This window comes from Apium graveolens, chromosome 3 (assembly GCF_009905375.1).
Source record: "Apium graveolens cultivar Ventura chromosome 3, ASM990537v1, whole genome shotgun sequence".
NCBI lineage: Eukaryota > Viridiplantae > Streptophyta > Magnoliopsida > Apiales > Apiaceae > Apium > Apium graveolens.
Window position 1 is genome coordinate 49,622,068 of NC_133649.1, and position 17,576 is coordinate 49,639,643.

The following is a 17,576-nucleotide window of genomic DNA, read 5'->3' on the forward strand; positions in this document are numbered from 1 at the left end:
CAAGGCCAAGGTGGGAGTCATTGAAAATCTTCCACCACCTATTTCTGTGAAAGGAATCCGTAGTTTTCTTGGTCATGCGGGTTTTTATCGGCGATTCATCAAGGACTTTTCAAAGATATCTAAGCCGTTGTGCAATTTGCTTGAGAAAGATGTGCCTTTCAAATTTGATGATGAATGTTTGGCGGCATTCGAGACTCTCAAGAAGAGTTTGATCACTGCACCAGTTATTACAGCACCAGATTGGACAGAGCCGTTTGAGATGATGTGTGATGCGAGTGATTATGCGGTAGGTGCAGTTATGGGACAGCACAAGAATAATCTCTTTCATGTGGTCTACTATGCGAGTAAGACCTTAAATGGGGCCCAAATGAACTACACCACTACGGAGAAGGAGCTCTTGGCTATAGTCTTTGGTTTCGAGAAATTTCGATCTTATCTGCTTGGTTCTAAAGTAACAGTATTCACTGATCATGCAGCCATTCGCTATCTGGTTTCCAAGAAGGATTCGAAGCCGAGACTCATTCGTTGGGTGCTCTTACTTCAGGAATTTGAGTTAGAGATCAAGGATAGAAAAGGTACTGAGAATCAAGTAGCTGACCATCTCTCTAGGTTGGAGAATCCCGATTCTACTTCATAAGATAGGACATTAATCAATGAATCTTTTCCGGATGAGCAGTTGTTTGCAGTTCAGGAGGAAGAACCATGGTTTGCAGATATTGTAAACTATCTCGTCAGCAATATAATGCCTCCTAATTTGACCTCCGCTCAAAAGAAGAAGTTTCTGCATGAGGTGAAGTGGTATATGTGGGATGAACCATATTTGTTTAGACAGGGAGCTGACCAGATCATCAGGAGATGTATCCCGTTCTGTGAGACGGAGGGGATATTATGAGACTGCCACTCCACGGTTTATGGTGGACACTATAGTGGTGAGAAAACGACAGCTCATATTCTGCAAGCAGGTTTTTTCTGGCCTACTTTGTTTAAGGATGCTCATTAGTTTGTTTTAAGGTGTGATCGTTGCCAAAGAGTGGGAAATTTGACGAGAAAGGATGAGATGTCGTTAAATGTGATGCTTGAAGTCGAGGTCTTTGATGTTTGGGGAATCGATTTCATGGGGCCTTTTGTCTCGTCCTGCAATAATCAGTATATCTTGCTGGCAGTCGATTATGTCTCAAAATGGGTAGAAGTCAAAGCTTTACCGATAAATGATACAAAGGCAGTGCTAAATTTTCTTCATAAGCAGATTTTCACAAGGTTTGGAACACCTCGGGTAATCATAAGTGATGAAGGGTCGCATTTCTGCAACCGTAAGTTCACTTCTATGATACAGCATTATAATGTGAATCATCGAGTGGCTACTGCCTATCATCCGCAAACAAATGGTCAAGCGGAAGTGTCTAACAGAGAGATCAAGCGCATTTTAGAGAAGGTTGTTTGTCCGTCAAGGAAGGATTGGTCTTTAAAGCTCGATGAAGCTCTTTGGGCTTACAGAACAGCATACAAAACTCCACTTGGTATGTCCCCATTTCAGTTGGTGTACGGTAAGGGATGTCATTTACCTGCGGAGCTTGAGCATAAGGCCTACTGGGCGTTGAAAAAGTTGAACCTGGATTTAGATGCAGCTGGTAAGAAAAGAATGCTTCAGCTTAATGAACTTGATGAATTTCGACTTCAAGCGTACGAGAATAACAAAATGTATAAGAAAAAGGTGAAGAGGTGGCACGATAGGAAGCTACATCCTAAGTTATTCGTGCCGGGGCAACAAGTTCTCTTATTCAACTCTCGTCTCCGACTTTTTCCTGGGAAGTTGAAATCGAGGTGGTCCGGACCTTTTATTGTCAAAACTGTGTTTCCACATGGAGCGGTGGAAATTTTTGAGAATGATCCGGACCAAGCATTCAAGGTTAACGGTCAGCGTTTGAAGCACTACTATGGGGATATGGCAAACCGAGAAGTGGTTAGTGCCATTTTGTTGACTACTTGAGAAAGGTATGCAACGTCAAGCTAATGACGAAAAAGAAGCGCTGCGTGGGAGGCAACCCAAGATTTGTTGTTACAGGAACCCTTAGAAGTTAATAACCTATCCAAAAACACAAAAAAATCAGAAAAACGGGGCTGAAAAAAAAAATTCCAGTGACCCCCTGAGCGCCCGCTCAGGGGTCGGCTGAATGAATTTTTTTTAGTTCAGAAAAAAACCAAAAAAAATCAGAAAAAAAATAATAAAACCCAACTTTAGCCCATAAACCCACGATTTGTTCCTACTACCCCATGATTTTACCCCTCAATCCCCAACCCTAATCTAATTTAACCTATTCCACACCCTATATATACATACACATATCCTACATATCTTCCACAAACTTCCTACACTTAAACTCTCTCCCAAGCACCAAAACTCAGTTCTTAAACACTTTTATTCGAGATTCAATGGCACCCAAGAGAGCACGAACTATCGATAGCAGCAGCACAGTCCCTACTGCTGATTCATCAAGGGGTACTGCTGCAAGGCCTCGGTTGACTGACAGAGCTGTGGAGGAGGAGTACACCAGGCTTTTGGGGAAGCCGATTCTAAAGGAGAGAGGGTTTTTACCATCGGGGAGGGATGGTGAGTTGCTACCCATGATTGCAGAGAAGGGGTGGATAGCTTTTTGTGAGTCGCCCGAAGCAGTGCCGATGAGCGTGCTTCGCGAGTTCTATATGAACGCGAAGGCCGAAAAGAATGGGTTTTCTGTGGTCCGAGGGCTGACGGTTAATTATCACCCTGCGGCGATTCACCGTGTGATTGGACAGCGAGAGAGGAAGCTCGAGGAGGAGAACTGGAATGAGAAGACTGCTGAGGATTTTGACTTGGATTTGATTTGTGCGACTCTCTGTAGGCCGGGCACAGTTTGGACCTTCAAGACCGGCACTAATGAGTATCGTCACTTCCCGACGATCGCTATGAATAGGTATGCCCGTGCATGGAATGTATTTATTTGTGCTAATATTTTGCCTTCTTCGCATGCACACGAGGTCATAGTTGAGGGAGCACAGTTGTTGTGGGGAATTCTTAATGAGGAGTACTATGTGGACCTTGGTGAGTTTATCTACCAAGGAATTCTAAAGTTTTTGAGGGGAGCTAAGCATATGAACATCCCTTATGCATCCACAGTTACGAAGCTGTGCCGAGCAGTAGGAGTGAACTGGCCGGCTCATGAGCAGTTGCAGTTGCCGGCAGCTCCGATTGATTTTGGGACTTTGAACGGGATGCAGGAGTGGACCGGTGGTGAGCCCGAGGAGCATGGGCTGGGTTATCATCTTCCAAGAGGGCGTCCAGCATGAGGTGCTACTATGGCTAGGCCTAGGCGTGATGAGGCTGGTCTTTGAGAGCTCAGGAGGGTGCTGGGATGGCTGATACCCAGTATAGGAGGCTTTCACGACGGATGGATGCAATGTACGAGACGCAGAGCAGGTTTGCTCAGGAGCTCACCCTTGCGTTAGGGATTGCTTTTCGGGGCCTTGGAGCTGATATCCAGTGGCCAGTTTTTGGTGAGGACTCTGCATACCCGCCGCCTGATACTCCACCCACTGAGGGTGATGATGATGATGACTCCGAGTAGGTATACCCTGTGTTCCTTTCTACTACTTTCACTGGGGATAGTGAAGATTTTAAGTTTGGGGGTGGTAGTTAAGGAATACTGTGTGTGTGTGTCATATAGCTACATATTCATGATAGTTTAGTTCATCTAGTTGCATAATTTATGCCATATAGTTTTTTTATATAGCTTTATTTGTTTATCATATCATGTAGCTCATGCATATACCATGATCCCTTTTGCGATAATTTATCTACTGAATTGTGATATTGATGCGAGTGTAGTGATAGCATTAAGGTGATATTGAGTCGTGTAAGTTGATATGCATGCTAGAAGCACTTGTATTTTCACTAAGTCTTAGAGAATGCTTAAGGGCTAGATTGTTTGTATGATTTGATTGTTTTCGAGGTTAGTCTATTTATTATGCTTAGAATTCGATAATAGGTTCTTAGTGATAAAGGCATGAAAAAGAAAAAATTGGAGTAAAAAATGGAATTTGTTGCTAGTTGTGGCTAGGCGTCAAATGGCTAGTAGCCGGCTCGCATGTTGTGCGAGTAGTCTAGGGTTGAGCAAGATGGAGCGAAACGCACTTGCTCAGAAATTTTATAAAAAAAAAAGAAAAAAAAAGAAGAAAAGAAAAAAATTGTGGTGCTTATGCATAATTGATCACGAGTGGGCTCTTTGGTATTCGAGTTATTAAGTTCTTAGGGGACTTTGTGCCTAGTGACCTAAGGCTTTTAGAGTCTGGGATCCGCTAACCTAACACTCGCTACATGGATACCATTGTACAAGTCTTTTGTGGACCTCACTCACTGCACGGTCAAATAAGCATTTGTGTTGTGAATAAAAAGCATGATTCCGTAATAAGCTCCAGAATTCTTGTAGTGTTGTATGTCACTTTGTGCCTAGAATTTTTATTCTTTGTATAATCATGTGATTGCCTTGAGGATAGTCGAGTCATAATAATTGGTCTAGTTCCGAAGCATATCTGTTAAGCATCTGCACACACCACGTTTCTGGCTGTATGTTTGTTTGCATGAGTTTATTGATCTTTAGTCGCCTAACTGCATTTGTTGAGTTGTTGCAATTTGGTTGGTTTATTCGTAGTAAGGGGGATCGCTGCATTTTCATATAGATTGCATTCATGCATGTTTTTATTTGTTTTTGAGTCTGTGACGCTTGAGGACAAGCATCGATTTAAGTTTGGGGGTGTGATAAGTGGCATGTTATACCACTTAGAACATCTTAAAATGGCTTAAATTGGTGCCTTGAAATCAAGTATTTTATGTATTTGATGCGTTTTTCTAGTGTTTATGCATTTCAGGGTATTAGTTGCATTTCAGAGGAGTAATCATCAAGAATAATCCTTGGCATGTTCACCATTGTGAGAGGAAAGAAATGGGCAGATTACGGCGAAGAAACGGAGCAAACTCAGGAATTTTCCAGAAGGGTCCTGAGCGCCCGCTTAGCAATGCTGAGCGGTCGCACAGAAAGCTGAGCGCCCGCTCAGCTATGCTGAGCGGCCGCGCAGGGTCGGGAAAAATAACAATTTATTTTAGGACTTCTACTTCTGTTTGGCTTCCACTTCTATGTAATCTGAGTTTTATGGGACTATTATATAAGTAGATTTGGAGACGTTTTCACGAGAGAGGATCGTGGTATTACGTAAGGAGCGAAGGAGATAAGGAATAAGACCGTTTTAGTACACAGCAACGAAGAGGAAGCATATTTTCTTGTGATTCTTGTTTCGTTGTAACGTTGGATGCTAGTTTTCTTACTTTGAACCTATTTACTCTTGTGACGTACTCTAATTTAATATAATTAGTTTAGTTATTATTTTCTTGTGTTTGTTTATCATGATTTCATATGAACCCATGATGACGATAAGTGCTATTATGGGCTAATCGTGATCGTGGGGTTGTAACGGATTTACTATAGAATTCTTTAGTTAATTGTTTAATACTTTAGTGTGTGATGATTGTATGATATCTAGTATTGGTTGTGCGTATTCGTCTTATGTGCGTCGCGAACATATAAGATAGGGTGTTAATCTCTTGTGAAGCGACGGTGGATCTTGAGGTTTAGAACTTGCCATGCTAGTATAGGTTCATGTATGATGTGCATGATTAGTGGGTAACTCTAACAGTTTTATTTGCCCTGTATAATCAAAAGGAATAACTTGTGCTTAAATCGTTGTGTTGTCAATTTCTGTAGACATATACGAACTCAACATAATTGATGACTATTCAACTTCTATCTTAATTGTGGATGTTTGGTAGAATGGTATTAGTACAATGAAAGTTGGCTTTTATCAGTTTCGTGTTATTCGATTAATATCATCACTGTCACATGCTAAAGGTAATAACAATAGCTATTGAAGGAAGTAGTAATGAAGTTGTGATCTCATGAGTGTTTTAATATTGTTAAATTGAAGTGTTAATTAAGTGATTAATTAAGTAGTTAATTGTAGTTAATGTTTAGTCAACAATTCTAAGTGTTAGTGTCTTAACATTGAGAAGTAATCGTACATTGGTGAGTGAGTTTAATTAGAAAATAAATTAGTCTGAGTCTCTGTGGGAACGAACTAGAAAGTATTATATATTACTTGTGAACGCGTATACTTGCGTGAATATTAGAGCGTGTTTTCGCCCTAACAAAGGGGATTTAATTACTCGCTCAAAATCGCAGGGATCCGGCTACGTGATGTATTTTTATATTCGCAACAAGGTTGTTGTTTTGATAAAAGAGTTTTTGATTACTTACCCAACACTCGGGAAGTAAAATTCTTGGAATAAGTTAATCCATTAACAGGAACCGCCTGGGAAATATCGGTGAGTTTTCCTTTCCAACTAGAAACGACTTCTTGGTGGAGCCGTATCAACAAGTTTCTACTTGGGGAAAGGGGGGACGAGCTTTATGTTTCAGAGTCATGGATTTCATCTGAACTAGGAGTGGCGTAAGTGGTCGAGTGGCGCCGACCCAGCCTTATTATATTGGCCCAAATGGCCTGGAAGTTCCGCTAAGACGGTCCATTCCTTAGGAGTCCAGGGTTCGGTTGACAAGTAAATCCGACTGTTCTCCTCTACATGTAGAAAATGGTGGGGTTGCACTATTGCGACTGATCATCGTAAGTGGTCTTCCTGGCGCGGCAAACTCCCGTAATGAGTTCATCATCCAGTTAGGATATTTCTGCAACACTACCCAAAGCATTTCGATCAAAAAGCTACAGATGGGTGATTGTCGAAGCATTGACAGGGTCAAACAGTTATAATGATGTTTCCATCAAATGAAGTATCTCGTAACTTCATTTCCTTTATACAGTATTTCAAAGATTGAATCTAGTCAAGTCTTATATTGTAGTCTCATTTATATAATGAACCTTCGAAAACTTATTATACTTTAAACAGTGGTAGTTCAAGTAGATTTCTAAAATGGTATAAGTATAGTGAAGTAATTGGTAACTTCATCTTCCTTTAAGCTTATATCCAGTAAGTAATTACCTTACACTTGATAAAGGTTTCCAGTAAGTCATCCATTTAGATACTTGCATTATTTTTTATACTATATATTATCTTGCGAGCTGTAATGCTCACTCTTACTTCATTTCTTCATCACACAACAACAGTTAGGAAAGATGGCCAGACTCAAGCAGACCCAGCACAAGAGCTTGGGAAGCATCCCGCGTCTTCCCGTTGATATCGTAGTTGCTATAGCTGTAAAGGTAGATCTATTTTTAGAAGAGGCATTCTACTTTTGGGAATCAATTATGTATAATTATAACTTATGGTAGATAATGGCAATTAACTGTAAACTTATCAAGTAATCATTTTGGGTTGTAATAACTTTTAAATTGTGGATTCAAGGACTTGTACTTATTTCGATTTCATCTCTGAGACTATAACATGTTGTGGTGTGTGTTAGTGTGGGGTCACAGCATGAGGTTATTTATTATTAATCAAGTTAAGTGATATTGTGGAAAAAAAGACCGTGACGACCCGGATCCCCGACCCCGGATCTGGGGGTGTTACATAACACGTAGGCTATATACATCTCATATCCTTGTCGAAGCAATCTTTTGGTCTGCATCGCAGTCAGAAATTTCTTTCATTGTTTTTCTCCCTTGAACATTACCGTTGCATTTTCCGCAGTTCTCAATTTGACTTTTTGTTTGCGCAATCGATCCGAGCATTATAACAAGCTAACCAATCCATTCCCAAAATGACATCAAACTCTCCTAACTTAAAAGGAATCAAGTCTACAGAAAAATTAAGTCCAGCTATTTCTATATCGCACGCAGGACATACTCGATCTCCTGGAACTTGGTCGTCATTCGCTAATTTTATAATTAACATCTCGCCCAACCATTCGATTTCGTAATGTAATTTATCAAGAAATTCTTCAGAAATAAATGAACGGGTAGCTCCAGAATCAATTAATACTTTTGAATCTACAGAATTCACCAAAAGCGTACCTGCAATTACACTAGGACTCTGCACTGCTTCTTTCATTATTATTTTGAAAGTCCTTGCTCTGGGTTGATTAGGTGGCGGTGGAGGAGGTAATGCCAACACTTTCGGAATACTGGCTACCATTGCTGGTCCTTTACAAATCCTGGCGATATGCCTTTTCTTTCCACACTGGAAGCAAGTAATTTCTGCTATTTTTCCCATTAGACATTCGTTAGAATAGTGCCCTTTTCTGCTTACATCTGAAACACGTCACATCCGTCTTGATACAATTGCCGGTATGTTTTCAACCACAAGTCTTGCAGTACGGCATTGGGACTCTGACAATTCCCTGCTGGCCGGGGGCTTGGAAACGATTACCTGTTTTTAGGGTACCTTGTCCTATCCTTTTGAAATTCAAATTTATCAGGGCTTGAAATCCCAGCTTCCTGCTGAAGCGGTCTTGGAAACTTTCATGTCCTCTATCCTTTTGAGATCTTTCACTTTCCCCTTCAATAATCAAAGCTTTCTGGACTACGGCGGTATACGTCGTTAATTCAAAAACTGCAACTTGTCCACGGATCCACGGTCATAATCCCTCTTGAAACCTTTGCACTAGTTTTTCTTCAGTATCAACCTGTTCTGGAACAAATCTAGCCAACTCAGTAAATTTGGCTTCATACTCTGTCACGAACATACTTCCCTGCTTTAATTCCAAAAACTTTATCTGTATTTGATTTCTCACATAGCGAGGAAAATGTTTCTCTAAGAACAACTCTTTAAACCTATCCCATGCAATAACATCTTCACCCTCTAAAGCCTTTTTAGATTCCCACCAATAATTTGCTTCTCCTTTCAACAAGTAACTAGCAAAGTCGGTCTTCTGGTCTTCACCTACCTTTACTAGCACAAATGCTTTCTCTATTTCTTTCAACCAAGTGGTAGCTTTAATAGGATCAGTAGATCTCTCAAATTCTGGAGGTTTAACCGACTAAAACTGTTTGAAAGTGACAATAGGTATAGCTGGTGGTATTTGGGCTCAGGACGAGGTGGCTGTTGTAACATTTACTGTTGAATCTGTTGTTGTTATTGCCGCATCTGTTGTTGCATCATTACCATCTGTTGTTGCATCAGATAGAACATTTGGTTCATAGTATCATTGGTCTGTTCTTCGGAATTACTTTTGGAAGTCTCAGTCCTAGTCTTTCTCTTTGGTGTCATTTGCTGATAATAAAACAAGTGATGTTTCTTTAACAGTTTAATAGATAGTTGACAATAGGTAAGAAAACAAGTTATCCTGTATTAACAAAATTTAGATAATGGTTCGAAGAAAGAAAATAGTTCCTTAATACAAAAACAGGAATTGTAAACAGTTAAATGAAATGTTTATTCTTCTTTCTTTTTTTTCGACAGAATTTAAAATATGAAAAGCTGTAAAACAATAAAGTAAAAGTAAATGCTGTAAAACTGTAAAGACTGAAATTTAAATAAAGGAAATTTTGAAAAAGTTCATTTTATATATGACACCAGCCTCAGGTGTAAGTGCTTGGTACAAAAAGTCTCGCTCTGCTGGTCATGGCGGCGGCTACAAGTCACACTAATTACTATCAGTCAAACTACTACTACAGATCAAACTACTACTACACATATACACACTACTCAATATGTCATACTAGGCTGCATCTATATACATTTGTCCTCTGCAATCAACATCTCAAAACCCTGGCGGAATACGCCTCAGCTCCTCCCTAAGTGCCTGGACCAAAGTCTGCGCCAAACGGAATATCCTGTAAAACCCTGCAAAAGAAGGCGGTCCCTCATAGGGTCAAATCATCCAGCTCCCAAGTAGCACTCATCAAAAATGACTGTAACCTCTGCCTCATAAAGTAATCTGGCTGTAGGGCAGCTAACGGTCCTCGGTCACTCTGGTCAAATAAATGCATAATCTCCCTGCACTGAGCTCTCCAATACTCTACATCATCTCTCATAACCCGGTACTCATAGTATGGTACCATATATGGTTGTGCAACCTGACCCACTGACTCCTGTGACGGAACCCTCGGTATACCTGCACCCTGCTGTGGTAACCCCAACTGTAAATCCACACCATGCTCTCTCATCGCCTCAACTGGGATCATCTGAAATATGTCTGGCTCTGGGGCATGTACTGGTATAGGAGGCAACACTGGTAGTGGTGGTAGCTCTGACTCAATCTCCGGTATAAACTGTTGCTCTATAGGGAGTGGAATCATCAGCTCAAAGAACTTCAATGGATCAAACATCTCTATAGGGTCATGGACTATCCCCTGTACTGGAGGTACTGGCTCCTGTGGCAATGGTGGTGGAGGTGGAAGAGGAGGAAACATGAACTCAGATACTGGTGGAATAACTGGTGCTACTGGCCCAGTGACTGTCCTCTCAGAAGAAGCCGAATAACCTGACGATGCCATCTGCTAATATACCAAAAAAAAAAAAAAAGTCACTAAACAATCCTAAAACTTATACTTTCCTATTCTAATCTGATCTAAATCCTAACACCACTCTTCCTATTTGACTATTCCTATCCTATGTGATCTTCCTATCTTATCTTAATCCTAATGTTCTTATTTTCAAGGTCCAAACCTACAGCTCTGATGTCAATCCTGTAACGCCCTCCAGACCCGGGGTATAAGTCTGGGGGTTACTAGCTAATCTCCAAACCTGTACAATCTGATTAACAAATAATAAAGAAATAAATCTAAACCCCTTTAACACTAACCATGATCTTTTTAGGTTGAAGTATGAAAACAAGAACCACTACTACTTTATTACAAACCAAATTCAAAATCTTACAAACTCTCTTTATTACAAACCATTGTCTAATCAGTTTTAAACTAAGTTCATCTTTTATTCAAACACACACACTAACTATCTACACTCCACCTATTCGGGCAACTCAAAGCTTTCTTCCTGGATTGGGACCAACACCTTGGGTATGAGAGGATCCCGATGCTTGACCCACTTCTTTACAACTCGAGTCCTAATGGGTTTCATATTCCTTCTTAACTGAAAATAATAAGGTGGATAACAACAAAAAGGGGTGAGCCAAAAATTGCTCAACAAGTCCGCAAAATATAAACAGTGTTAAAGCAATCTAAGTGAATCGATAACCTGGGTATATCTGCAAAGATATAACCCCGCGAGAGTAGAAAGAAGGCCATTACTGGCGAGTACAAATGACTAAACTGGACACAAGTTCGCACCTATACCCTGCTGATCAGCCAGGATACAGTGCAGATCTATATCCCACTATATAGATCCCGTCGGGCACCCAGGCACTACGGCCCATCTCAAGGATCCGGTTATGTCCCGGTCCTTAGGATTAAGTAAACTTAATCCCCAAAGTAATACTATCCAGTCCATAGAATAGCAACCAGAATAATCGGTATGCTTTGATATATTCTAATCACCAGAATACATCAATATTTATGAGTAACAATAGGAATATGAACAAGGAATTTAAATGAAAAGAAGAAATCAAGAATCGAAATGTAATATGAACAAGAGAATCAAAAGAGTGCAAGCGTGATAAGAATCTGAAGAAATATCACTATTTTGAAAATAGAATAGGGGGAAAACTTGCCTTCTGCGCGACTCACTGCAAATATGTCTCCTTCGTCTATCACCGACTCAACCTACCTTACTGGCTTAGCTTCTATTAGAGAAAGAGATTGGTTTAGTCATTTCGGACTTCAATTGCGTCTTGAACCGACTTCACATCGTTTATATTGTCTACCCATGCGCTTATGACTGACTCGTATATTATATATTAACAAATAAGACTTGATTAACCACATAATATACATAAGCACATAATCACATAATCATTTTTATAGTTAAAATAATTTTTAGAATCAAAATCGACTCGCTGATTTCTCAACTGATCATTATCTGACTCGTTTCCTATTTTTCGGAATTTTTCGGACTCATATCGGCACATAATTCGACTGATAATCAAACAAATAACAAAGTCAACTAATTTCTAAAAGAAATTAGGCTTTAATATTATTTTTAATGAAAAGAATTTATTTTTCGGAGTCAAAGGGCTTTCGTTTCATTTAAATCGGACTAAGGTTTAATTAATATTAATTAAAATGGATAAATCAATTTATTATTCAATATAAATAACTATTACTAATTTTTAAACCCTAAAAGAATTTTTAAATAATTATTTGAGAAAAATCAGAATTAAAAATTATTTTTCTATAATTTTTGGAATTAAAATAAATTTATTATGATTTATTGAAAATTATTTGATTAATTATCAAAATACTTAATCATTTTTAAATAATTAATAAATACTAAATAAATAATAATTATTTAATAAATAATTGAGAGAATAATAAAATCTGATTTTTAGAAAATATTTCAGAATTATTTATAATACAAATCAATTAATTAAGTAATTAATTAATCAATTTATAAAATAAATAAAACTGATTTTATAATAAAAATAAAAATAAAATAAATTAATTTTCCAAAAACAGTTTTATAAAAATGATTTTGGTGAAAAATGAATCAAAACCTGGTACAAACCAGGTTCTGATTCGGGTTGGCAAAGAACATAAACGTGTCGCCGGCCGGTCTAAACTCCGGCGATGTTGCCCAGTTTCCGACGACCTTAATTCAGGCAGCCGTGGGGGTTATTCGATCCTGCTTTCATAGGGTTTTTGATCCTTATTCCTGCAGAAACTCAACCCCCATGGCTAAAAGTACAGACGATATTTGTATCGTCTTCTCCGATGAAACTCGAAGAACGCCGGCGACAGTCGCGGCGGTTTCCGGTGACCAGAACCCAGAATTCGACCAAACCAATTGCAAAATACTCCTTACATCGTTATGATGCAAACCCAACCCACCAAAACGTCAAACAAGCATTCCGGTGACCGGAAAATCAAAATCGTCGCTTAAGGCGGCGATTTTCCGGCGAACCTCAAACATAAACCAAAATCAACGAAACCGGTCTCAATCAATCACAAATTTCACGATCTACAACTCTATATCATTCAATTGAATCAAAACAGTCTCAAATTAAAAGACCCGAAATCGAATTAAAACCCTATCAATCGAACTACGATATATAACTATCGTTCGTAAAATTAACTATTAGAAATCCAACATAAATCATCAAACAAAGCCATATCAAGCATTAATTTCAACAGATTACCCTAAAATCGAAAAGTACCAATTCTAGCATAAACCCTAGAATTACAAATTGAAAATCTAAACATCAGAACCAGAAATTGATTGCATAAACTGAAAGAACAACTCAAAAGCATCGATTTGAGTACTTACATGATACGATTTGGTGTTCAGAAACGTTCAAAATCACTGATTGATTCCTAACCCGAATTCCAACCTGAATTGTTCTTCAGAGAATTTCCAGAAAATTTGCAGAATTTTTATAATTAATTAATTATAATTAAATAATTATTAGGCTATTTATAGTAGCAAAAATTAATATTCCTAATAAAAATTAAGGCCTTAATTCTACACTTTTTAAAATTAATAAGCCCCTAATTTTATAATTTTTGAGTATTAAAATTTAATTTATAAATATTTTATATATACAATATATATGCCAAAATTTCTCAAAAATTGTGAATAATGTAAAAATACAAAGAAATGGTATAAATAAAAGTCCTATAATTTTATAAAAATAAAAATGTGATTTTTGTGGGGTTTTTAACACCCAATGGGGCCCAGAAAAGTCATTTTTCGCAAAACGAGAAAATTTATAAAATGCTTGGATGTTCAGAATAATGCAATGGTAAAAGCCGTTTGATGAAAAATAAGACCCATTATTTTATTTGAAATACCTGCTTTTAATGCATGGTTCGGGTCGTAAAACTTTTGAAATGAAAGCTATGAATGTAAAATAAAATATCTGAAAAATATCTTAAAAATACCGGAACGACACAAAATGCACATAACACATTGCAATTAGGGCTTGACAGATAATTTCACATAAATGACACATTAACACACATAATTTATTATAAAATATGATATAATAAAGACGTAAATTTCCCAGACATTACACTGGCGTGGGTGCGCCGTCTCTCTGGAGAAACTTTTGACTTCTTTCTTTTCTTATTGGTTTGAGCTGGTCTTTTCACGAGCTTTTATTCTAGACACCATCCTAACACAAATTATCTTCCAAACAATGCCAATTCACCTGTATTCCTGATAAATGCCTGAAATGCAAAAACACTACAAAAATACGTTAAAAACATAAACTTGAGTAAAAATCATCAATCTAAAGCTTTACGGAGCGTAATAAAGTGTCATAAATGCTAGTCAAGAACTTCCGGTTTGTAAAAACGGTTGAAGTCGGTTGGTTCTCGATTATACAAAATAGTTTATAAATACTCTGAAAAAAATAATTTATTAAATCCATAAATCATTTATAAAACCATATATCATCATAAAAATTAATAGAAACATATCACAATTATTTATAATTTATTTTGGACCTCTAAAAATTAAAATACTCAAATTTTATCATATTTACACATCCAAACACAGATACCACTTTACAGATAATTCACCAAAATTCATATAATAATCATAAAATATTTATTTATTGATAAAAATAATTACACGATATATCTCAGATATTACATTCTTCCCCCCTTAAAAGGATTAGATCCTTTTTGAAAGGAATATATCAATCTTCTTCTTCTTATCGCTTTATAGAACTTATAATGATTATTCAGGAATCAGGAAAATTATATACAAGAGTATTATAGAAAAGAATGATGTCGTTGATCAACATACTCATTTCACTTGTGTGTACCTTCATAGCTCGTTTGATCAATAGATCTCATTTAAGTCATATAATAACTTCAAAAAATCCGCTGGGATGCCTTCATAATTTAATCTCTATTATAAATTCCTTTATTAAGTCTTGCACCTTTAGCATCATGCCTCCACGTTCAAGGGTTTAATAACTTGACCATATTTGCGTTCTTCCGGAATTAACATTCATAATTTAAAATTTCTTCTATATGACTTGAAATAACCACTGATCATTCATCATATTGATTCTTTTGCTAATAATGTTCTTTCTGTAGAAAAGACTGGAAATTTTCTCAACATTCTTAGATCATGCTCAGGATTCTTTTACATCAACGAATTCTTTGAATTCTAATAGTCTTAGAAATTGGATGAATAGTTTCTCTATATGCTGATTCTGTTGTTAATCTTATCAAACAAGATTTGCACTCTTCTGTTAGGAATAATCGAAACTTCTTCATAATAGCGGGTCCACTTTGCCCTCTGAATTAACCATACTAATTTCTGGAACACGTATTTTCTATGTAATCTGGTCCCATAACAAATAAGAAACTTAAATAGTAACTTGACAACCAATTTTTTTAAAACTTATTTTATTAAAAGGGGTTTTGGAATTTTTTTAAGGAAATCTTTATCGAAAACTTGTTTAAAATTTTGAAAATCACACATCCGGTTGTCATTATTATATAAGTTGGTTATCCTCCTTAACCATAACAAAGAAGTAATCACATAAGGGTCCATCCACTTCAATCTATCGTTTACCCCTTTATTGGGTCCATCTTGCCTTCATTATTCAATGAAAACTTCAGTTATCGTTGCATATTATCTTATTCGTAACTTCACTTCAAAGCTTCCATATTGGTACTACTCCCATCATCATTTTTCTTTTTCTATCGTTAAATACAACATGTCTATCCAATAGTAAACAAGTCTATTCTATAGAATAAAGTCGGCTGGTATCACATCACATTGCTATTATACATATCACATTTGTCATAAGACTAACATCTAATTCCAAGAAAACTTTGGTTCTCCAATCCTCTCAAACTCCTTTAAAACCCATCTAGCCCACTCCGCCAAATAATCATGGGTGGCATGCTCACTAGCGGCTCCATATAACCTGATAGCATCTATCCTCCGAATCACATGAATTCTCTCTCTAGGTTTCTTCTCACCTTCCTCAATATATCGTGTACTATGTTAGGCCTCAATGATACTATAGAAGGGGGTTGAATATTGTATCTACAATCAATTCTATTATAAACACAAGTATGTAACAGAAAACAAGTTTATTCAATATATCAAACTCTGTTACAGTAGGTTTAATCTGTTAGATATATTTGAGATGTCATGTCTAATATGATTTGTGTTTAGTTTTCAGAACTTAACAACAAGACATATCAGGACTTACTGAAATCAGGACTTACTGAAGTCAAAACTTAATATCAGAACTTAAGGTGTCAGAAGATACATATCAGTACTTAAGTGCGGGAAGACTTTCAGATAAGGAATGCGGCTAATTTACAGGAGAAGATCTGGACTAAAAGAATAGAAGATATGCATAAAAAGAGTTAGAGGACTAGAAGACTTGTAGAAGATATCTGAGTGATATATTTTAGGAGACAGAATTATATTCTATATCAATTAGAATATATCTTGTAACTGTGTACTATATAAACACAGCTTAGGGTTTACACTATTTGTGTTATCATCATCGAGAAGTTTATATATTGTAACCTAGTAGCTCTTAGTGATATTTGTTCATCACTGAGAGAGAACAGCAGTTCATATTGTAACAGAGTTTATTGAATATACTTGATCTTTATTACATACTTGTGTTCAAATTGATTTAATTGTATAAAACTGTATTCAACCCCTTCCACAGTGTTGTGTGACCTAACAAGTGGTATCAGAGCCTTTCTGTTAACACACATACAGTAAAGATTCAAAGAATCATGTCTGAAGAAACACAAACCCCAACTAAGCCCACCAAAACTCAAGAAACTCAAAACACTCAAACCCACAGTTGATATGAGACTATTAGGGTTCCCATACTGAGACCTTCTGAGTATCCCATATGGAAACTGAAGATGGCTATATTTCTGGAAGCTACAGATCTAGAATACCTTGACAGAATTAATGAAGGACCATATAAGCCTACCAAGCTCTATGTTGCAGTTGCTGATCAACCAGCAAAGTCCATACCAAAGGAGAAAGGTGATTACAAAACTGAAGACATCTCATCTATTGCCAAGGATGCAAGGGTAAGGTATTTGATGCATAGTGCCATTGATAATGTTATGTCAAACAGGGTAATTGGATGCAAGACTGCAAAGGAGATATGAGTATGAGCACTTTGACTCAAAAGCTGACGAGTCATTAACTGACTTATATGACAGGTTTGTCAAATTCTTGAATGATATGTCACTGGTGGACAAGGAATATGATCTTGAAGATTAAAATCTAAAATTCCTTTTAGCTCTTCCTGAAAATTGGGATTTAAAGTCTACTACCATAAGAGACAACTATGACCTTACTGAAACTACTCTTGATGAAATTTATGGTATGCTCAAGACTTATGAAGTTGAGATGGATCAAAGGAGCAAGAGGCATGGAAGGAAGTCAAGGATAGTTACTCTTAAAGCTGAGGAGGAATCTCCTAAAGTGGTTGCCTCAAAGAGGGGCAAAGGAAAGGATCTCATCATAAAGTCTGATT